At 51.6% G+C, this 24,000-nt stretch overlaps 1 protein-coding gene across 1 annotated transcript in view; it reads left to right on the forward strand.

Moving 5' to 3' along the window:
* The first annotated feature begins 10,012 nt into the window (after positions 1 to 10,012).
* ccdc120a (coiled-coil domain containing 120a) overlaps positions 10,013 to 24,000 on the forward strand; it is a 53,591-nt gene continuing 39,603 nt past the window's right edge. The window contains exon 1 of the mRNA XM_056274773.1: positions 10,013 to 10,266. The gene's annotated coding sequence lies outside the window, so the exon portion shown is untranslated. The remainder of the gene's footprint in view (positions 10,267 to 24,000) is intronic.

The raw sequence follows: 24,000 nt of genomic DNA on the forward strand, positions 1-24,000 counted from the left end.
GGAGACCCCGGGGTAGACCCAGAACTCGCTGGAGGGACTACATGTCCAGTCTGGCCTGGGACATCTTGGGATCCCCCAGGAGGAGCTGGAGGGTGTTGCTGGGGAGAGGGAGGTCTGGAGGGCGTTGATGGGGAGAGGGAGGTCTGGAGGGCGTTGATGGGGAGAGGGAGGTCTGGAGGGCGTTGCTGGGGAGAGGGAGGTCTGGAGGGCGTTGATGGGGAGAGGGAGGTCCGGAGGGCGTTGCTGGGGAGAGGGAGGTCTGGAGGGCGTCGCTGGGGAGAGGGAGGTCCGGAGGGCGTTGCTGGGGAGAGGGAGGTCCGGAGGGCGTCGCTGGGGAGAGGGAGGTCCGGAGGGCGTTGCTGGGGACAGGGAGGTCTGGAGGGCGTCGCTGGGGAGAGGGAGGTCTGGAGGGCGTCGCTGGGGAGAGGGAGGTCTGGAGGGCGTTGCTGGGGACAGGGAGGTCTGGAGGGCGTTGCTGGGGAGAGGGAGGTCCGGAGGGCGTTGCTGGGGAGAGGGAGGTCTGGAGGGCGTTGCTGGGGAGAGGGAGGTCTGGAGGGCGTCGCTGGGGAGAGGGAGGTCTGGAGGGCGTTGCTGGGGAGAGGGAGGTCCGGAGGGCGTTGCTGGGGAGAGGGAGGTCTGGAGGGCGTTGCTGGGGAGAGGGAGGTCCGGAGGGCGTTGCTGGGGAGAGGGAGGTCTGGAGGGCGTTGCTGGGGAGAGGGAGGTCTGGAGGGCGTCGCTGGGGAGAGGGAGGTCTGGAGGGCGTCGCTGGGGAGAGGGAGGTCCGGAGGGCGTTGCTGGGGACAGGGAGGTCTGGAGGGCGTTGCTGGGGAGAGGGAGGTCTGGAGGGCGTTGCTGGGGAGAGGGAGGTCTGGAGGGCGTTGCTGGGGAGAGGGAGGTCTGGAGGGCGTCGCTGGGGAGAGGGAGGTCTGGAGGGCGTTGCTGGGGAGAGGGAGGTCTGGAGGGCCCTACTTAGCTTGCTGCCACTGCGACCCGACCCCGGAGAAGCGCTGAGGATGAATGAATGAATCTATACAGTTGTGACGGTTGTGTTGTGGTGTGCAGTGGTTACCTCTGGGTGGCACCGCCCTTTTTGCGAGAGCCAGTTGTAAGCGGGGCTCTCATGACGTTTATCACGTGCCAACACCCCCACCCCTCCTCTCCAAGTACAGCACCCCCACTCAAAATATGTTCCCGCCGGCCTGCTTGACAGCACACTTGCAATGACCATGCAGATGTGCGACATGTAAGGGGAGCAGAAGAGCCACTCTTCCTCAGGTGGCTGAGGAATGAGGAAGGTCAGACTGTCCCTAGGAACAGTCTGCTGACTACTACAGAAGGACATCATAGTAGGGCTTTGTACATAAACCCGTTTGACAGTTGAGCGGTGTAAAACCCAAAGGCTCTGGTCTACAGAGTTTGGGGGGAGGGGGGTGATATGGTCACATGAGTCTCCTTCAGCGTAGTTGTGACAGGTGGGCAAGTGCATGTGGGGCGTACGCCGAGAGAACGGCCCAGTCCTGAATGCTGGAGGCCGACCGTGAGGGGGTCTGGGGGCTCTGTTGTGCTGTGGGGGCATGTTCCTGCCATGGTTTGGGTCCACGTGCCCCCTGAGAGGGAAGAGTCACTTTATCCCACAGTGAGACGTCTCTGTCCTGATGGGAGGGGTCTCTTCCACGATGGCAACGCCCCCATCCACAGGGCACGAGGGGTCTCTGCTACGGCCTTCGCAGTCACCAGATCGCAACCCAGTTGAACACCGACGGGAGATTTTGGACCCACGTGTTAGACAGCGCTCTCCACCACCACCATCAAAACACCACGTGAGGGAACATATTCTGGAAGAACGGCACGGCGGCACGGTGGTTAGCGCAGTCGCCTGACAGCAAGAAGGTCGTGGGTTCGAGCCCCGGGGTAGTCCAGCCTTGGGGGTGGTCCCGGGTCGTCCTCTGTGAGGAGTCTGCATGTTCTCCCCGTGTCTGTGTGGGTTTCCTCCCACAGTCCAAACACATGTAGGTCAGGTGACTCGGCCGTACTACACTGTCCCTAGGGGTGTGTGTGTGTGTGTGTGTGTGTGTGTGTGTGTGTGTGTGTGTGTCGGCCAGCCCTGTGATGGCCTGCTGGCCTGTCCAGGGTGTCTCCCCGCCTGTCACCCAATGGCTGCTGGGATAGGCTCCAGCATCCCTGCAACCCTGAGAGCAGGATAAGCGGTTTGGATAATGGATGGATGGATGGATGGATGGATGCATATGGATGGATGGATGGATGGTGTTCCACCCTCCAGCAGAGTTCAGAGACTTGTAGAATCCATGACAAGGAGCACTGAAGCTGTTCTCTCTCTGTCTGTCTCTCTTGCTCTCTCTGTGTGTGTGTCTCTCTCTCTCTCTGTGTCTCTCTCTGTGTCTCTCTCTCTCTTGCTCTCTCTCTGTCTCTCTCTCTGTCTCTCTCTCTGTCTCTCTCTCTCTGTGTCTCTCTCTCTCTCTCTCTTGCTGTCTCTCTGTCTCTCTCTCTGTCTCTCTCTCTGTCTCTGTCTCTCTGTCTCTGTCTCTCTCTCTGTCTCTCTCTCTGTCTCTGTCTCTCTGTCTCTGTCTCTCTCTGTCTCTGTCTCTCTCTGTGTCTCTCTCTGTGTCTCTCTCTGTCTCTCTCTTGCTCTCTCTCTGTCTCTCTCTCTCTCTGTCTCTCTCTGTGTGTGTCTCTCTCTCTCTCTTGCTCTCTCTCTGTCTCTCTGTCTCTCTCTCTCTCTGTCTCTGTGTGTGTGTGTGTGTCTCTCTCTCTCTCTTGCTCTCTCTCTGTCTCTCTCTCTGTCTCTGTGTGTGTGTGTGTGTCTCTCTCTCTCTCTTGCTCTCTCTCTGTCTCTCTCTCTGTCTCTCTGTCTCTCTCTCTGTCTCTCTCTGTGTGTGTGTCTCTCTCTCTCTCTCTTGCTCTCTCTCTGTCTCTCTGTCTCTGTGTCTCTCTGTCTCTCTGTGTGTCTCTCTCTATCTGTCTCTGTCTCTCTCTGTCTCTCTGTCTCTGTCTCTTTATATCTCTCTGTCTCTGTGTCTCTGTCTCTCTGTCTCTCTCTGTCTCTCTATCTCTGTCTCTCTGTCTCTCTCTATCTCTGTCTCTCTGTCTCTGTCTCTCTCTGTCTCTCTATCTCTGTCTCTCTCTCTCTGTCTCTCTCTCTCTCTGTCTCTGTGTCTCTCTATTACTCTGTCTGTCTGTCTCTCTCTGTCTCTCTGTCTCTCTCCATCTCCATCGGGAGCCGGTATTGAAGCTGGTATTTATGTCTTGGTGGAGTCCTTTCTTAATAGCCGTTCTGTAGAAGGGAATTACAGACAAGGATGAACGGCCTTCATCTCCGCATTTTCTTCCCCACCACATTTTAACCACACTCCTCTTCCATCCACCGCTCCAAAATCCACCAGCACCATGCCTTCATCCACCATCTTTCTCTCTAGATGTGAGGAGCAGTTCTCATATGGCGTAGGCACCATGCCAAGGCAGGATTTGTGTCTTGAAGTCGGTTGTGTTGTGTTCTCGGTTCTCACATGGAGGGAACTGTGTGAGCTTGGCGAGTTACACCATTCTGCCTCTGTTCATTCCCACACTCGGTGCTAGCTTAGCTGTTGCTAAAGTAGTTCGCTAGCTTTGTCAAAGCTACTGTCCTGTGTAAGACCCAACCGCTGTTTTAGCTTGGTTGCTAAAGGGGAAAAAATCACAAACTTCATTTCTAAAAGGAGTCTAATAAACGACCAACGTGTAAGTATTGGAATGTAAATTTGACAGATTTGCGTGTCAAATTTCGTGTCAGTTAAAATGCTGAAAATGTGGAATCCTTTCCTCTTTCAACCGGAAGAGCTGAGGGAGCTGGCGCGGGATCGGCTGGGAGAGCGGGGCGGGCTAAGCTAACTGCTAGCCCACGCAGCCCGGCGGTTCCGACACTCATCCTGACTGGCGTTCGCTCCCTTGGACACACATTTTTGTTTAGTTCGGATATGTGTGTTAGTTTGGGTGTGTGTGTTAGTGTGGGTGTGTGTGTGTTAGTTTGGGTGTGTGTGTTAGTGTGGGTATGTGTGTTAGTGTGGATATGTGTGTTAGTTTGGGTATGTGTGTTAGTGTGTATATGTGTGTTAGTGTGGATATGTGTGTTAGTTTGGGTATGTGTGTTAGTGTGGGTGTGTGTGTTAGTGTGGGTGTGTGTGTTAGTGTGGGTATGTGTGTTAGTGTGGGTATGTGTGTGTTAGTGTGGGTGTGTGTGTTAGTGTGGGTGTGTGTGTTCTTGTAGTTTTTGGATGTGTTGTTGTCTTTGTGTTGTACTGCTGTGGGCTGGAGGAAACGGCATTTAGTTTCATTTCATGTGCAGAAGTGCATGAAGTAAAACGACAAAGTGTCCCTGACTTGTGGAGGAGCTTCCTGACTTGTGGAGGAGCTTCCTGACTTGTGGAGGAGCTTCCTGGCTTGCGGAGGAGCTTCCTGACTTGTGGAGGAGCTTCCTGACTCTGACTTGTGGAGGAGCTTCCTGACTCTGACTTGTGGAGGAACTTCCTGACTTGTGGAGGAGCTTCCTGACTTGTGGAGGAGCTTCCTGACTTGTGGAGGAGCTTCCTGGCTTGTGGAGGAGCTTCCTGACTTGTGGAGGAGCTTCCTGACTCTGACTTGTGGAGGAGCTTCCTGACTTGTGGAGGAGCTTCCTGACTCTGACTTGTGGAGGAACTTCCTGACTTGCGGAGGAGCTTCCTGACTTGTGGAGGAGCTTCCTGACTCTGACTTGTGGAGGAACTTCCTGACTTATGGAGGAGCTTCCTGACTTGTGGAGGAGCTTCCTGACTCTGACTTGTGGAGGAACTTCCTGACTTGCGCAGGAGCTTCCTGATTTGTGGAGGAGCTTCCTGACTTGTGGAGGAGCTTCCTGACTCTGACTTGTGGAGGAGCTTCCTGACTTGTGGAGGAGCTTCCTGACTCTGACTTGTGGAGGAACTTCCTGACTTGTCGAGGAGCTTCCTGGCTTGCGGAGGAGCTTCCTGGCTTGTGGAGGAGCTTCCTGACTTGTGGAGGAGCTTCCTGACTTGTGGAGGAGTTTTCTGACTTGTGGAGGAACTTCCTGACTTGTGGAGGAGCTTCCTAAGTTGTGTATCCAGCTGATCCAGTAAAACCAGGTGAAGCCACATTAAACTACTGGGTCGGTGTGCTATATGAAACTTCCTAAAATATGTCAGCTTAAATCAGATTAACAGCAGATCCAGAGACAGGACTAGAGATGTAGATAAAGGCAAGGACGGGTTGTCATCTTCTCCCTTCGGCAGGAGGGAGAAGGTGACAACAATGCAAGTTGTGCTGCACAATACAGACTCACATACTGTGAACAAACACACAAGAGAGAGGGGAAAAAAGAAAAACACACCCTAATGTCATGTACCAAGAATAAACAGATTTCAGTGTACTCTTATCCCCCCCCCCCCGGTTCAGGGATGGTTGTTCCCTCTTCACATAGATGGCCCCCTTGACTCCCTGTTCAAACCAGCGTTCCTCCCTATCCTTGAAGGAGTGGCCACTGGCCTGTAGCTGGTGTAGTCCTGGTCTGACGTGTTAGCTGTCCTGTGTTGTGCCATCCTCTTGGCCAGTATCTGTTTGGTCTCCCCAATGTACAAGTCACAGCAACTCTCCAGGCAGTTCCCAAATACTCTGTGAATAGTACACATGGCCACTGTAACTGTAGTTAATGGGTCTGTGAATGTTCTCATTCATCCAGGTCGTAGTTATCTAAAGGAATTGAATCAAGTGCAACTGGACTTATATATAACCAAGTCCAGTTGCACTTGATTCAATTCCTTTAGATGTAGTTAATGGGGCAACACTAATCACAGACAAAGGGGGGGGGGTTCTTGAAAGATGGGCTGAACACTTCAGCAATGTTTTGAATCGCCCTTCTACCATCAACTATGAAGCCATTGATCGACTACCCCAAATTACATCTGATGAGATGCTGAGCACCCTTCCAACAATGGAAGAGACGCTTAAGGCAAGTGGACAGTTGTCAAGCGGAAAAGCACCTGGCTCAGACTCCATCCCAGCTGAAATTTATAAAGAAGGAGGGCCTGTGATTGCTAAGAAACTTCAGCAGTTGTTTCATCTCAGCGCAAGGGAAATCACCAATCATGCGATAACCACCGTGGAATTTCCCTGCTGTCCATTGCAGGCGAGCTGCTTGCAAGAGTTTTATTAAATCGCCTCAGCACACACCTCGAGAGAGGACTTCTACCTGAGAGTCCATGTGGATTCTGGAAAGAACGCGGGACCATAGACATGTTGTTTGCTGCCCGCCAGCTTCAAGAAAAATGCCAGGAACAAAATGTTGACCTGTACTCCACTTTTGTTGATCTGACCAAGGCCTTTGATACTGTCTGCAGAGACAGCCTTTGGAGAATCATGGCAAAATACGGATGTCCAAAAAAGTTCATCACCATCGTACGACAGCTGTACAATGGCATGCTAGCCAGAGTCCAAGACAACGGAGTTACATCAGAGCCGTTCCCTGTCTCTAACAGAGTAAAGCAAGGCTGTGTCCTTGCCCCAACCCTGTTCAGGCTTATGTTCTCAGCCATGCTGTCAGATGCCTTCAGAGAGGGGGATGCTGGCATTGTTGTCAATTACCGTTTTAATGGCTCTCTCTTCAACCTTCAGCGGCTTAAAGCAAAAAACTAAGTTAAAACAGCAACCATCAACGATCTTCTGTTTGCTGATGACTGCGCCCTCAACGCTACAGCCAAAGCCAACATGCAACAAAGCATCAATAAGTTCTCAGAGGCTTGCAACAAGTTCGGCCTCACCATCAACATAAAAAAGACTGAAGTACTTCATCAGCCAGCTCCAGGCAAGCCAAACAATGTACCCAACATCACCATCAATGGGCATCGATTAAATGCAGCTGACAAATTCACTTACCTGGGCAGCTCTCTCTCCAGATATGTCACCACTGATGATGACATGACCGCTCGACTTGCTAAAGGCAGACTCCACAAGAATGTGTGGAACAGGACAGGCATCACCCAGGAGACAAAAATTAAAGTGTATCGGGCCATAGTTCTCACCACACTGCTTTACAGCCGTGAAACATGGTCAGTTTACAAACACCATGCAAAGACACTAAACCACTTTCACACCACATGCCTCAGAAAACTTCTTGGTGTAAAGTGGGATGACAAGATCCCTGACACAGAGGTCCTCACTCGCACAAGACTGCCGAGTATACACACCATCCTCATGCAATCACAGCTTCATTGGCTGGGCCATGTAGTTCGCATGCCAGACCACCGGCTCCCAAAGAAACTGTTATATGGTGAACTCAAGCAAGGCAAACGCTCCCATGGGGGTCAAAACAAGCGTTTCAAAGACACCTTGAAGGTTTTGTTTAAGGCCTTCACCTTCAACTACGACACATGGGAGCAGAAAGCTCTGAACAGAGGAGAGTGGTGTGTAGCTGTCCGAAATGGTGCAAACACATGTGAGGCCGCCAGGATTGCTGCAGCAGAGAGCCGCAGGCAGGCCTGGAAAAACCATGCCAGCAACCCTCCCGCTACTCCCACTATCCCATACCCACACTGCCAGAGAACATCCAGGGCGCAGATTGGACTAACCAGCCATCTTCGCACCCACAGAATTCGGCCCCTACAGGATGACTAGATGGTCCTCGTCACTGCGACGAACGAACAACAAAAGTTAATGGTCATGCCCATATTTGCATATGAAACTGATCGTTGGTTTGGGTCATTATGCCACTGTATTGTTTATAAGGGTGGGGTACCTGCAGTCACTGTATTGTTTATAAGGGTGGGGGGTACTTGCAGTCACTGTATTGTTTATAAGGGTGGGGGTACCTGCAGTCACTGTATTGTTTATAAGGGTGGGGTACCTGCAGTCACTGTATTGTTTATACTAAGGGTGGGGTACCTGCAGTCACTGTATTGTTTATAAGGGTGGGGGTACCTGCAGTCACTGTATTGTTTATAAGGGTGGGACACCTGTAGTCAGGCGAGACTGAAGAGGTCAGTTAGATGATGATGAAACATATCTGTCAATAAACGTTGTGTCCAGATGAACTGATTCAACTTTCTTTAATACCGCCAACTACTAACTAGTACTGCCACTGCAAGTACCAACTACTACTGCCAACTGCCAACTACTACTGCCACTGCTAACTACCATCTACTACTGCCAACTACTACTGCCAACTGCCAACTACTACTGCCAACTACCAACAACTACTGCCAACTACCAACTACTACTGCCACTGCCAACTACCATCTACTACTGCCAACTACTACTGCCAACTACTAACTACTACTGCCACTGCCAACTACTACTGCCAACTACTAACTACTACTCCCAACTACCAACTATTACTGCCAACTACCAACTACTACTGCCAACTACCAACTACTACTGTCATTTCCAACTACCAGCTACTACTGCCAGTTACACACTACTACTGCCAACTACTAATTACTACTGCCAAGTACCAACTACTACTGCCAACTACTAACTACTACTGCCAGCTACTAACTACTACTCCCAACTACCAACTACTACTGCCAACTACCAACTACTACTGTCATTTCCAACTACCAGCTACTACTGCCAACTACTACTGCCAGTTACCAACTACTACTGCCAGCTACTAACTACTACTGCCAGCTACTAACTACTACTACTACTGCCACCTATCAACTACTACTACTACTACTCTCGGCTGCTCCCGTTAGGGGGCGCCACAGCGGATCATCCCTTTCCATCTCTTCCTGTCCTCTGCATCTTCCTCCGTCACACCAGCCCCCTGCATGTCTTCTCTCACCACCTCCATAAACCTCCTCTTTGGCCTTCCTCTTCTCCTCTTCCCTGGCAGCTCCATATTCAGCATCCTTCTCCCAGTATACCCAGCATCTCTCCTCCACACATGTCCAAACCATCTCAATCTTGTCTCTCTTGCGTTGTCTCCAAACCGTCCAACCTGAGCTGAGCTGAACTACCAAGTACTACTATGAACTACTAACTACTATTAACTACTACCACAGCAATGTGTTTATCTTCAAGGGAAACTGTCATCTTTCACTCGTGGTGAATACTTTATAATGTGAATACTGTAGTGGAGCCACTATCTTGTATTATATTTTTGTAAAATGTTGAAATACAGCATCCCAACATGTGTGAAACGCCAAGATTCATTACAATACTTTTGATTTTTCTACTCATACTACCTTTAGTTCATTCATCTTTCTAAGTTGTGGACTCTCAGTGATCCGGACGAACTGCTGGTGAGGAGAACCGCCTCTGGTTCTGCTTCTGCTTCTGGTTATGGATTGATGAAAATGAGAAACCACGCCCAGATGGACCGTACCATCTGTGAGGGGGGGCAGGAGCTGTACGAGGCGACACCCAGCGTGCCCACCTGGTTTACATATGTAATGCTGGTTTATGTACAGTGGTCTGTGTTGTGTTCAGTAGGACGCCGTCGTGAAGTCGTCAGATGAGTTTAAATCAGGACTCTCCTCGCGAAAACGCCCCCACTCGGCATTTAGTTTCGCCCCAGAATCAGAGCGAGCGAGAGAGAGAGAGAGAGAGAGAGAGAGAGGGAGAGAGAGAGCTAGAGAGAGAGAGAGACAGAGAGAGAGACAGAGAGAGGGGGAGAGGGAGAGAGAGAGAGAGAGCGAGCGAGCGAGAGAGAGCTAGAGAGAGGAGAGAGAGAGAGAGAGAGAGAGAGAGAGAGAGAGAGAGAGAGAGAGAGAGAGAGAGAGAGAGAGAGAGCTAGAGAGAGAGGGAGAGAGAGAGAGAGAGAGAGAGAGAGAGAGAGAGAGAGAGAGGGGGGAGAGAGAGAGAGCGAGAGAGAGCGAGCGAGAGCGAGGGAGAGCGAGGGCGAGGGAGAGAGAGAGAGACAGAGAGAGAGGGGGAGAGGGAGAGAGAGCTGAAGAGAGCGAGAGAGGGAGAGCGAGAGAGAGAGAGAGAGAGAGAGAGAGGGAGAGAGACAGAGAGAGGGAGAGAGGGAATTTAACTGATTCTGGATTTAGTCAAAAGGCTTAAAAAACTTGGTCAGATTTTGTACGAGACTCTTCTGACGGAATACTTCACACGTTCTCCAGCTTGCCCACATGCTGGTTTGTGCGTGTGCGTGTGCGTGCGTGTGTGTAACTGAACCGTGTCGCTCCGTATCTCCGACTCACCGAAGCAAGACAGGCACGGACGGAGGGACTGACGGGCGGCGGGACTGACGGGTGGAGGGACTGACGGGCGGCGGGACAGGTAAGGGAGGTCGGTGTTGTTGTGTTGACAGACTCGGTGTGTGAGTGGTTCCCCTCCGCCCTGACCAACTCGTGTAAAGTGAACCGGAGCGCGGCTGACGGATGGACGGTCTTCAGGTTTTAGATGAGAAGGTAGAAAGAGAACCACGCTTTTACCCCCACTCTGCTTTTACCCCCCCCCTCTTCTTTTACCCCCACTCTGCTTTTACCCCACTCTTCTTTTACCCCCACTCTTCGTCTTTATCAGACGAAGGGGGCAAAGTTTTATCAGAGGGGGGGGCAAAGTTTGTACAGAGGATTTAATGGTCTGAGTCCCCGGACACGTAATAAGCTGAACTTTACAGTGAGTGTTTGCGCAGCGGCTTTCGAACCCTCACCCCCAAAACTCCTGCAGGAGACAATGGTAGGATGTACCATGTGTTAACGCGTGCGTGCGTGCGCGCGCGCGCGTGCATCAGGCAGCTATCTAAACCTCATCATTCACTCTGTATCTTGACAGCAGAAACCAGAATAATCAGAAGTGACCAGTGGGGAACTGGTTTCCTCCCAGTTTAACACGTGACCTCTGGCAGCGTGACAGCTAATAATGCCTCCTCCACCTCCAGTGACGGCATGAGTGTCCATCATAAACTGATGAGTTACGCTGGGATTTCGTTATTTGTTGTTTTCGTCGTTAAAAAGTCAGCGGAATGCAGGAGAGACTGGGAAAGTCACGTTCTTCTGAGCCAGGATCTGTTGACCCTCCATTTTGGTTTGGAAAATCTCCCGAGCTCCGATTCTCTGAATGCAGTCGCATCAAACCAAACCGCTGCTAAAACAGTTCCAGATTTCAAGTCTGAACAAACACTGCACAGGAAGTACTTCTTACAGTTGGCGACAGCACTAGAGCATTGGGACGCAGTTTGTGTCGTCTTTAAAGCGCTATGTGTGAGATTTAGAACATTCCCCATGTGAAGAGATAGCGGAGTAATGACGTCACACGCCCTGCGCGCGTTGTGATCCACTTCCTCTTCCGCGTTGCGGAGGCCGATCCGGCTGCGCGTGCATGTGAGCTAGCTAGCGTTAACAGGATAGCTAGCAAGCTAATAACTACTGTCGCGGGACTGGGTTTAGATGTTCTTATATTAAGTAGTTGGAGGCTGGGAATTATGGTGCGACAACACAGTCTCTGGCGTTAATTAGCCGGGCTAGGCTACGGGTTTAGCAACCCACCTTGCACTGCTCCTGCAGTCTGCAGACGATGACGGACGCTGGCTAGCCTGGCTGGGATGGTCTCACTCTGCAGACACTCGCACTGTCACTGGCTGCACACTCTGATCTCTCTCTGGGGGCTGGTAATCACTCTTACTGGTTCTATTATGGTCGTCGCTGGTTAGTCACTGTCTAGCGTCAGCTCAGTCGAGGTGTAGGAGTCAGGAATGTTACGTCTGATCGCTAACACGTTATGCTAAGCTAACACTGTGTGACAGTCTGTAAACCACTATAACAACTAACCCACGCTGTGCTGTGCAATGGATAACAATAGGCAGCACGCACGCATTCCTAAGTCTCTTCTCATTGGCTAACAGGGTCTCGCGTTACTTTAGTCAGACTGTCTGTTTGTCACTATCTGTCAGGGAGCTGTCCCGCAACACTACCCCCCCTTTAGATTGTTGAGTCCCTTCAACATAAAGATAAAATAACTCTGGGAACTAGAGTCGGAATTACACCCGGGACAAAACACCCGGCACACAACTAGGCCCGGAACTAAGGGCGTCAAAATAAACTGGTTGGGTGGTCACTATTAAAGTAGGACTCCTGTGACTAGCCTAGTAACCCCCTAAGTCAACTAGTCACGTCCGTCAAGATCAGTCTCGAACAGAGTCCCGGAGCCAGGCAGGCGGCCGGACTGGTCTGCCCCGTCTAGTGGTGGGGAGGGGCAGGGGCTCAGCAACGTCTGCTTCGGCTCCCTCTGGGTCAGGGGCGGAAGACTGCCCGCCTGGAACACGGGCTGCGGCCTCTCGGCGTCGAGTAGTGGTCGGCTCCCCTGGAGAACTGCTGGCAGCCAAGGGCGGAGACAAGGAGGGAGACACCTGGGCGCTCGTGGGGCTTTCATGGGGCTTTCGTGGGGCTTTCGTGGGGCTTTCATGGGGCTTTCGTGGGGCTTCCGTGGGGGGGCCCGATGTGTCATCTTCCTCATCGGGGAACACGTCTTCCAGACGTAGGTCGAGGTCGTCATCGCTCTCGAACCCCTGATCCTCCGCCAGTCCACCGATATCCTCCTGTCGCTCAATCTCTTTGTCGTCCGCTGCCTCTGTTTCCGGATCCTCGAGGTCTTCTCCTGGTGTACTCGGCAGGTTCTCTCCTGACGCCGGAATCTGCAGCAGTGCGTGCCGCCTCTGCTGAATCCAGATGGGTACTTCCTCGGCGAGGTAGGGCAACAGTCGGTCATGGTGGAGGACTCTCTCCTTCCTGCCCTCTTGGACACGGTACAGGACGTTTCCCATCTTCTCTGTTATGAGTGCCGGGCCTCTCCACCGTGGCTTCAACTTTGGCGATTGGCCCTTCTTTCGCGCGTCGTCCCTGACATACACCAGATCTCCGGGGTGGAATGTGCGTTGACGGGCCCGCAGATCGTGGTCTTTCTTGCTCCGGAGTTGAGATGTACGGAGACGCTCACGTGCCAGTTCGTGGATGTCTAGCATGTTGGCTTCCAGGTCAGCAACATATTCGGCTGGGGGACTACGATGGGCGTTGGCCTCCTGCACCCGTAGAGTGAGTCCTTGGGGCTGGTGGACTTCACGGCCAAGCATCATCCGGTTCGGCGTATACCCTGTAAGGGCATGGGGTGAGCTGCGGTATGCGCTGGCGAGGAGGTGGAGGTTCTTGTCCCACTCACGCTGGTTTTTCTCTACGTAGCAGCGGATCATTTGGAGAAGCGTCCGATTAAACCTCTCAACTTGGCCATTCGACGCAGGATGGTAAGGAGTCGTTCTGGTTTTGGCTATTTGGAGAAGCTCACAGAGGTCACGGAACAGGCTGCTTTCAAAGTTGCGTCCCTGATCTGTGTGGATTTCTAGGGGCGACCCGAACCGGGAGATGAACTCCTGTAGAAGCTTCGTCGCAGTCACTTCCGCGGTTTGTTCAGGGATAGCTGCGACCTCCACCCACCGGGTGAACTGGTCCACCATGACAAGGACGTACTTGTTCCCGGATGCCGAGATAGGGAACGGCCCGACGACATCTATGTGGACCCTGTCCATGGGAGCACCGGCCTGGAACAGTTGCATCTGAGCTCTGCCGACCCTCCCGGAAGACTTGCAGGCTTGGCACTGTGGGCACCGGCGGACAAATTGTTGGACGCTGTCCGCCAGTCCCACCCAGAAGAATTCCCGCTTGACTCGGTGGCACGTCTTTTCTCTTCCCAGGTGGCCTGACTGCGGAGGGCAGTGGCAAGAACGCAGGACTTCTTGTTGGAGGGCTGCTGGAACTATCAGGCGGTAGACAGGGACTTGGCCGGTTCCCTCATCCCAGCGGTAATAGAGAACGTCTCCACGGCGTTCCACATGGTCCCAGCACAACCAGAACTTGCGCACGGCCGGACCCTCCAGGGCTACTTCATCTTGAGACGGTAGCTGGCCTCCATCCTTCCAGGCGTGAAGCTTCCTCAGCAAAGGGTCACTGCGCTGGTACTCTGCCAGCTCCTTCTCGGTATACTGGGGCAGCCAGTTAACAGTGGGTGGCGATGACTGGATCCCAGTGTTTGAGTTCTCGTCCACTGGTGGCTCGGCAGTGTCCACCGGGTTCTGGTCGGGTGTCGAAGGTCTTGACGCCGGATCCGTAGTCGCCGGGGTCCTCGTCGTCCTACGGATCGCCAGGGGGACCACGTCGTCGACATCCTCGTCGAACCTTGCCCATCTCTGGTGTTCACGTCGGCAGTACGGGCAGCCTTGGCAGGGCAGTGAGTCGGGGCTTTCTCCTGCCCGGTAGCAGTCACAAGTTGGCGCTGGCGCCCTTGAAAGTGCATCCGCGTTGCCATGCTTGACTCCTGCTCGATGCTCTATTTTGAAGTGGAACTGGCTAAGCTCCTCAATCCACCTTGCTAGCTGGCCTTCGGGACTTTTAAAGCGGAAGAGCCAGGTCAGGCTGTTGTGATCAGTTCTCAAGGTGAAGTGCCGTCCGAGCAGGTAGTGCCGGAACTGTCTGGCGAACCGGACTACGGCCAGCAACTCCCGGCGAGTTACGCAGTACCGTTGTTGGACTTTTTGGAGGTGGGCGCTGGCATAGGAGACAACCCTTTCCTCCCCCTCTTGGACCTGCGAGAGCACCGCGCCTATACAGGTGTTTGAGGCGTCAGTGTCGAGGATGAACTCGCCATCTTTGGTGGGGTAGGCTAGCACCGGAGTGGATGTGAGTCTCTTCTTCATCTCCTCGAACGCCTCCTGCTGGCGATCGGTCCAGTGGAACTCTTTTCCTTTACTCTGAAGCTCGTACAGCGGGTTGCAGATGAGAGAGAAGTTGCGGACGAAGCGTCGGTAGTAGTTGCACAGCCCAAGAAAGGCCTGGAGCTCCGTGATGTTGGAGGGTGGACTCCAGTCTTCCACTGCCTTCACCAGCTCGGGGTTGGGAGCGATCCCCTGTCCGCTCACTATGTGGCCCAGGAAAAGCACTTCGCTGCGCAGGAGATGACACTTTGAGGGCTTGAGCTTGAGCCCGCTGGCTTGGACCCGCTCGAGGACGATGGCCAGGTTCTTCAACCCATCTTCAACACTGCGGCCAATGACGATGACGTCATCTAGGTACACGAGGAGGCTCTTCCACTGCAACCCGCGCAGGACAACCTCCATGGCCCTCTGGAAGGTGCCTGGCGCGTTGCAGAGTCCGAAAGGCATTCGGGCGTACTCGTACAGGCCATAGCGAGTAATGAAGGCCGTCTTGCATCGGTCAGCAGGATGGACTCCAATTTGCCAGTATCCACTCTGCATGTCTAACGTGGAGAACACGGTTGCGCCTTCCAGGGTGTCCAGACACTCTTCAATCCTTGGAAGCGGGTACGCGTCCTTCAGCGTCAGTTCATTGAGTCTTCGGTAGTCGATACACCATCGAACGCCTCCATCTTTCTTCCTCACCAGGACCACAGGTGAAGCCCACTCAGACGTCGATGGCGTTATCACTCCAGCCTTCAGCATTTCCTGGAGGTGCTGTTCCTCCTCTTGCTGGAACCCCAGCGGTGTGCGGCGGGCTGCCTGGCGTACTGGGCGTCCCTCTCCGGTGTCGATGTGGTGCTGGACAGCATCAAAACAGCCCAGGTCGTCGTTTGCTGCTGCAAAGACCTCCTTGTGCTTGACCAGAAGCTGCAGTAGGGCTCTCTGCTGCCCCTCTTCGAGCTCCTTACTGGCGGCTGCATACAGGGATGACAGATGGTCTGGTAGATCCAAGGCTGTTGCGGACTCCAGCCGTCGCACTGACACTTGTTCCTTCTCCGCCGGGTTCGTGGGGTTCGGCTCTAGGGACGGGGTTTCCTCTGCCTCAACCAACACGCCCAAGCAAACACCTCTCCTTAGGGTCACTTCGCGGGGCGACAAGTTGCATAGTCGCACAGGGACTCTCTTGGCAACGTCGACTACTACACTGCCTGAAGAGACTCCTTCTGCAAGGCCAGTGGGCTCCAGGACGGCAGAAATTCCTGGCTTTGGGCCTTCCACTAGACCCCAGACGTCGCGTTCGCTCTCCGCTGGTAAAGTCGAGGGGCACTCCAGCAGTACTCTGGAAACCGTGTACTCTCCTAGCGACCTGCCTATGACGACAGTGCCGATCGGTTCTCCATCAACGTGTACTTGTCCTCCGACCGAAACTGTGACTCTGGCGGCTAGCATAAAGTCCAGACCCAGGAGAAAGGGGTCGCGGATGGGTGCGACGTAGACGTCCCAGTCCTCGGTCTTACGGCCCAAGCGGATGGTGACTCTATACTTCGGAGTCTCGGTCATTTCTTTCCCCTCCTCCGCGTTCCTCAGGACGGCAGTCCCCACACTTGGCTGACCAGCTAGCTCCAGCTGACGGAAGGTGTCTTCAGACATGACGGTCGCCTCCGCGCCGGTGTCCACAACGCACTTGAGTTCCAGTTTGTTGACCGTGATGGGCACTACCAGACTAGGACCATCTCCTGCTGCTCGGTTTATGCGGGGTGCTGGCTGGCTATCGGCCTTTTCCTTGACGTGAGGGCTCGGTGAGCGGGAGGTGCAGTCTCGTTTGAAGTGGCCCTGGCCTCCACACTGGTAACAGGAGCCTCTAGGGGTGGCGCCCGGACTCGGTGATTGGTAACGCCGCTGCCCATTAGTGCTGCTCGCCGGCCGCTCTAGAGTTCTGCCCCGTTCCTCCTTCTTCTGTTCGGCTGTGTCGGATGTCAGCTGCGGGGGGGACGGTTTCCAGGAACGCCGCATTTCCTGCAGCAGCGCCGCTACCTCGGCTTTCAACTCCTTGATGTCAGCATTTAGGTCGGACTGCGTCGCGCCGGTGGCCGTCGATGTCGGGTTTGGCGCTCCCCCTTTACGCTCATCATCCCATGACACTCGGCGAATCCGCCCCTTAGCTTCGCTCTCCCTTCCAAGCGTTGCTCGATAGTCGTATTCTCGGGCTTCTACCTTCTTGAGGGCGTCTGCCAGGGTCTTAGGTTCGGAGCCCAGGACTTCGTAGGCGATGTTTTGGTTGCGCAGGCCTCGCAGGAACGCCTCGGCCGCGAACTCCTCCTGCAGTCCGACGTCGACCCCTGGATAGGCTAGCGTAACCAGCTTCCGTACTTCCTCTCCAAATTCAGACAGGCTAGTCTCCTTCCCCTGCCGAACCTCGCTCAGTTTACGGCGGGCAGTACTTTCGGGTATTTCTCGTCCGAAACGGCGCCGTAGCTGCTCCACCAGCTTGTCGTAGTCCTCGCGGATAGGAGTCGGTTGCGCCATAACGAATGACATAGCGCCTTCTCGCAGTCGCAGGTAGAGCATGTCCAGGCAGACTTCCTTGCTCCAATTCCGCTTCCGGGCCATCCTCTCAAACGGGCCAATAAAGGAGTCCCAGTCGCCCTTCCCATCGTAGGTAGCTAGCAGCTTCACTTCACTTTCGTGTCCTACTTCTCTCCTGTAGCTACTACTCCGGTCCCGACCGTTCCCTACCACTGGACTATTTGTTATGACGGATGGCGGCCCTCCGGTACCACCAGTAGGCGGCGCCGCGTCACCCCGGCTGGGCGTGCTCAGGAAATGGTGACTCCCTTCCGGAAATGCGTTCCGGGCTCTGGCGCTCCTACCACCCCGCTCCGCTGGAGTACTGGTGACAAGGGGTTTGGGATGGTGACTTCTGTTGCGGCCATCCGCTACTGGGCCGACATTCTCCATTCCCGGGGGCAAAGCATATTCACGGGGTCTCACATCCGGTCCGTCTGGACGGGGGACCAGTGGAATAGTTAACTCCATGTCCTGCACCTCCAATGTTGTAATGCTATGACTGGCTCCATGGCCACTATCAAAGCCCTCCTGATAGCCATTGAATGGCTGCGGGGAACTAGGGAGCGGGTGGAGTCCCGTGCTCAATTGCTGCACAGCGGGAGGTTGGGGATGTGGCACAACTCGCCCGACAAGTACCCCTTTAAGCATGCACTTCACCTCCTCCATTGATTGTTCCTGCTTTTCTTGGTTAAGGAGGGACCGCTCAAACATTTGGGCTAGACGACACATCTGCTTTTCCATTTCGCTTTCCACAGCGCTATCCTCTCCCCCCCTACAGCACCGTGCTCCACGTGCTCGATCTCCTCAGTAGGTTCCAACATCATCTAGATCACATGCAACGATGGCCTTGATAAAGTGCTACTGCACGTAATTAGCCGGTTGCTAGTTAGCAAGGACGCTAACGTAAATAGCAATAGCACCGCTATTCTGTATGGAGACAGAATGCAATCCAATTTCACCACTTCTGAACACCACTTGTCGCGGGACTGGGTTTAGATGTTCTTATATTAAGTAGTTGGAGGCTGGGAATTATGGTGCGACAACACAGTCTCTGGCGTTAATTAGCCGGGCTAGGCTACGGGTTTAGCAACCCACCTTGCACTGCTCCTGCAGTCTGCAGACGATGACGGACGCTGGCTAGCCTGGCTGGGATGGTCTCACTCTGCAGACACTCGCACTGTCACTGGCTGCACACTCTGATCTCTCTCTGGGGGCTGGTAATCGCTCTTACTGGTTCTATTATGGTCGTCGCTGGTTAGTCACTGTCTAGCGTCAGCTCAGTCGAGGTGTAGGAGTCAGGAATGTTACGTCTGATCGCTAACACGTTATGCTAAGCTAACACTGTGTGACAGTCTGTAAACCACTATAACAACTAACCCACGCTGTGCTGTGCAATGGATAACAATAGGCAGCACGCACGCATTCCTAAGTCTCTTCTCATTGGCTAACAGGGTCTCGCGTTACTTTAGTCAGACTGTCTGTTTGTCACTATCTGTCAGGGAACTGTCCCGCAACACTACGTTACATGGATTGAGGTCACTCGGCAGATGGAAGAAACAGTTCCGTACCAAGCTGAATACGTCACTAACGTTAATAAAATAACTCCACCTACCAGAGGTCGGCCAGTTCATTTACATAATTGTAGTGTATCGTACCATGTTGCTCCCCGTAGCTGGAGGAACCCGGATGTAAGGCTTTTTTTTTTCTTTTGTCAATTTTCTCCCCAATTGTATCTGGCCAATTACCCCTCTCCTTTTGAGCCGACCCGGTCTTTGCCGATCCGGAGGGCGCCTCGACCGACCAGAGAAGGCGCTAGTGCAGCGACCAGGACAAATACCCACATCCGACTTCCCACCCGCAGACACGGCCAAGTGTGTCTGTAGGGACGCCCGACCAAGCCGGAGGTACCACGGGGATTCGACCCGGCGATCCCGCGTTGGTAGGCAACAGAATAGACCGCTACGCTACCCGGGCGCCCTTGCTGTGTAGGTGTTGGTGCGCCTCCGAGCTTTTTAAATTGCTCACCGTCACAGGCAACGAACTCAGCAAAATAGCTAAAAGTGCTACCGTACGTGATACGAGGCCGCTGCTTCACGCCATCTTCCCAACCATCTATTACGGACGGCAAAGGTGTTGTTGTTTCACCCTCTTTGAGCCGCCTGAGGTGGTGTTCCCACGTCAGCTGCTCATTTGGCTGCCTAGCTCTTCATGAATGAACGAGGCACGGTACAAATCGCTCTATGACGGTTAGTGTACCATGGAAAACGCCGGTTCCGGTTCAGTGACAGGACGCGCCGGAAGTCGCGCCCATAATTCACGCAAGGTATCATGGGGTCTAGGAACGAGGCGGAGACGTTTGCAAGGAGATCTCGCGCGGCAGCGATTTGACGTCTACTGCGTTGCCGGCGGAGCGGCCGAGAGGTCTGAACCGGTGCAGCGCGCCACCCTCCTGCATGTGGCGGGAGATGAAACCGTTAAAGTCACTGTAACCGGTTATTTTCTTGCCCGGTGCGGGATTCGATCCGGGGTGTACTGCACCACAAGGCGACGTCACTAACCGCTCGAGTAAAGGGTCAGACCCGTTAGCTAGCTAGGGGCTAACGTGTCTTATTAGTAGTTTACAGTCGTCACCTTCCCCGGAAGCGCGCCCTCGCGCTTTTTTTCCCGCGCTCCGAAGAGACGTCTGAGGATCTGCACACTTCCGGATCCCGCCGCTGCCACCAATGTAAGCGGTTATTTTCTTGCCCGGTGCGGGATTCAATACGGGGTGTACTGCACCACAAGGCGACATCACTAACCGCTCGGCTAAAGGGTCAGACCCGTTAGCTAGCTAGGGGCTAACGTGTGTTATTAGTAGTTTACACTAGCAACACGGTTGCTGCTCCAGAGGGAGAGAGAAACAAGATGGCTGTGTTAAAGCGGAAGTTCCAAGATGGCTGCGAGCCCAGGGAGAACTTACCGTATATTCGGTATGTGGTTTTCCCCCGTGCTCAAGGTCCACCCGAAACAACGGACTCGTGCGTCACGGAGCTGGAAAACAGAGCGAGAGGCTGCGAATCTGGTGACCTGCAAAGCTCGTTCGTTGCTACGTGACAGGATTGTTTGTGGGATACGAGACGGTCAGGTTAGAGCCAGACTGCAACCTCTTCACTGTCATGAAGCTGAAGCATAACACACTGTTATGTCGTGCATTGTGAGGAGTTGTGTTGTGCTTTGTTGAATTGTGTTGTATGAAGATGTGCTGTGTTTGAGTTGAGTTGTGTTTTGTTGAGTTGAGTTGTGTTGATCACAGAATCAGTTCATCTGGACACAACGTTTACTGACAGAAACGTTTCATCATCATCAAGTGACCTCTTCAGTCGCACCTGACTGCAGGTACCCCCACCCTTATAAGCAATACAGTGACTGCAGGTACCCCCACCCTTATAAACAATACAGTGACTGCAGGTACCCCACCCTTATAAACAATACAGTGACTGCAGGTACCCCACCCTCATAAACAATACAGTGACTGCAGGTACCCCACCCTTATAAACAATACAGTGACTGCAGGTACCCCACCCTTATAAGCAATACAGTGACTGCAGGTACCCCCACCCTTATAAACAATACAGTGGCTGCAGGTACCCCACCCTTATTAACAATACAGTGACTGCAGGTACCCCACCCTTATTAACAATACAGTGACTGCAGGTACCCCACCCTTATTAACAATACAGTGACTGCAGGTACCCCACCCTTATTAACAATACAGTGACTGCAGGTACCCCACCCTTATTAACAATACAGTGACTGCAGGTACCCCACCCTTATAAACAATACAGTGACTGCAGGTACCCCACCCTTATAAACAATACAGCATCACGACCGAAACCAACGATCAGTTTCATATGCAAATATCCGTGACCAATAACATGGCCATTGTAACTCTAGTTAATAGTTATGGCAATTTGCATATGAAACTGGTCGTTGGTTGGGTCATTATGCACTAAACTAGTACTAAACTAGTACTAAACTAGTACTTTTCTAGTATTAAAAGTAAACATAATCTTAATCAGAATCAGAATCATGTTTATTGGCCAAGTAGGTTTGTACTACATGAAATGTGACTCTGGTTTCGTGTCTCTCTCAGTGTACTTAACATAGAATAACAACACTACAACACAACAACCTTCACATATATACACAAGGACTGACTTATACAGGTGAAGTAAGAGGTGATAAAGTGTATTTAACATAGAATAACAACACTACAACACAACAATCTTCACATATATACACAAGGACTGACTTATACAGGTGAAGTAAGAGGTGATAAAGTGTATTTAACATAGAATAACAACACTACAACACAACAACCTTCACATATATACACAAGGACTGACTTATACAGGTGAAGTAAGAGGTGATAAGGTGTATTTAACATAGAATAACAACACTACAACACAACAACCTTCACATATATACACAAGGACTGACTTATACAGGTGAAGTAAGAGGTGATAAAGTGTATTTAACATAGAATAACAACACTACAACACAACAACCTTCACATATATACACAAGGACTGACTTATACAGGTGAAGTAAGAGGTGATAAAGTGTATTTAACATAGAATAACAACACTACAACACAACAACCTTCACATATATACACAAGGACTGACTTATACAGGTGAAGTAAGAGGTGATAAAGTGTATTTAACATAGAATAACAACACTACAACACAACAATCTTCACATATATACACAAGGACTGACTTATACAGGTGAAGTAAGAGGTGATAAAGTGTATTTAACATAGAATAACAACACTACAACACAACAACCTTCACATATATACACAAGGACTGACTTATACAGGTGAAGTAAGAGGTGATAAAGTGTATTTAACATAGAATAACAACACTACAACACAACAATCTTCACATATATACACAAGGACTGACTTATACAGGTGAAGTAAGAGGTGATGAGGTGCAATGGTGCAGAGAATATATCAGAGATGCTGAAATAGAAGTTTGCAGGTTACTGACATGAGGTAGATGGACATGACAGTGTACCAATATATGTACAATGTACAGCACAGTATATACATCATGTACAGTACAGTATATATCACATGTACAGTACAGTATATATCACATGTACAGTACAGTATATACAACATGTACCGTACTGTATATACAACATGTACAGCACAGTATATACATCATGTACAGTACAGTATATATCACATGTACAGTACAGTATATATCACATGTACAGTACAGTATATACAACATGTACCGTACTGTATATACAACATGTACAGCACAGTATATACATCATGTACAGTACAGTATATATCACATGTACAGTACAGTATATATCACATGTACAGTACAGTATATACAACATGTACCGTACTGTATATACAACATGTACAGCACAGTATATACATCATGTACAGCACAGTATATATCACATGTACAGTACAGTATATATCACATGTACAGTACAGTGTATACAACATGTACCGTACTGTATATACAACATGTACAGCACAGTATATACATCATGTACAGTACAGTATATACATCATGTACCGTACTGTATATACAACATGTACAGTACAGTATATACAACATGTACCGTACTGTATATACAACATGTACAGCACAGTATATACATCATGTACAGTACAGTATATATCACATGTACAGTACAGTATATATCACATGTACAGTACAGTATATACAACATGTACCGTACAGTATATACAACATGTATCGTACAGTATATATATCATGTACAGTACAGTATATACAACATGGTTGGCTTTATTTGACAGTGTTAAGTGTTCATTTGAAGGACAGCCTGTGAAAAGAAACTGTTTTTGTATCTGGTTGTTTTGGGGTACAGTGCTCTGTAGCGCCTACCAGAGGGGAGGAGTTGGAACAGGTTGTGACCAGGGTGTGATGGGTCTGCAGTGATGTTGCTTGCACGTTTCCTGTGTCTGGAGGTGTATAAGTCCTGAATGGAGGGCAGGTTGGCATCTATGATTTCATCTGCAGACCTAACGGTCCGTTGTCGTCCCCATCCTGTTTAGGTCGCCAGCCAGTCCATGGTTCCCTGCGGTGTGGGGGGATAGGCTTCTGTAGTTGGTCATGTCTTTCAAAGCTCTCCAGACTGATGCTGGGTCGTTGGCAGAGAAGTTGGTTTTCAACTTTTCAGAGTAGCCCCTTTTTGTCGCTCTGATCTCCTTTGTGAGTGTATTTCTGGCCTTGTTGTGTCAGACCTATCTCCACTCCGGTAGGCTTCCTCTTTCACCTGAATTAGCTGCCTGAGTTTTGCTGTGAACCAGGGCCTGTTGTTGTTGAAGACTACAGAAATCTCGGAAGAAACTAAATCTTGTTTCTTTTTTGTGCTCAAGTACATGATAGAAATGACAATAAATTGTTCTTGATTCTTGAGAAAGTTTTGGTGGGCACACACTCATGTCCTCACAAAAGCTGATGTAGAATGTCACAGTGTCAGTAAGTTCGTCCAGGTCTGTAGATGCAGCCTCAAAAACACTCCGGTCAGTGCAGTCAAAGCAGGTCTAAATCTCCAGTTTTGTGTCATTGGTCCATCTCCTCACAGTTTTAACCACAGGCTTTGCAGATTGTAGTTTCTGCCTGTAGGTTGGGATAAGATGAATCAGACAGTGATCAGAGAGTCTCAGGGCTGCACGGGGGACAGAGTGATAGGCATCCTTTAATATTGTGAGGCAATGATCC

Source organism: Lampris incognitus, chromosome 2 (assembly GCF_029633865.1).
Source record: "Lampris incognitus isolate fLamInc1 chromosome 2, fLamInc1.hap2, whole genome shotgun sequence".
Taxonomy (NCBI): Eukaryota; Metazoa; Chordata; class Actinopteri; order Lampriformes; family Lampridae; genus Lampris; species Lampris incognitus.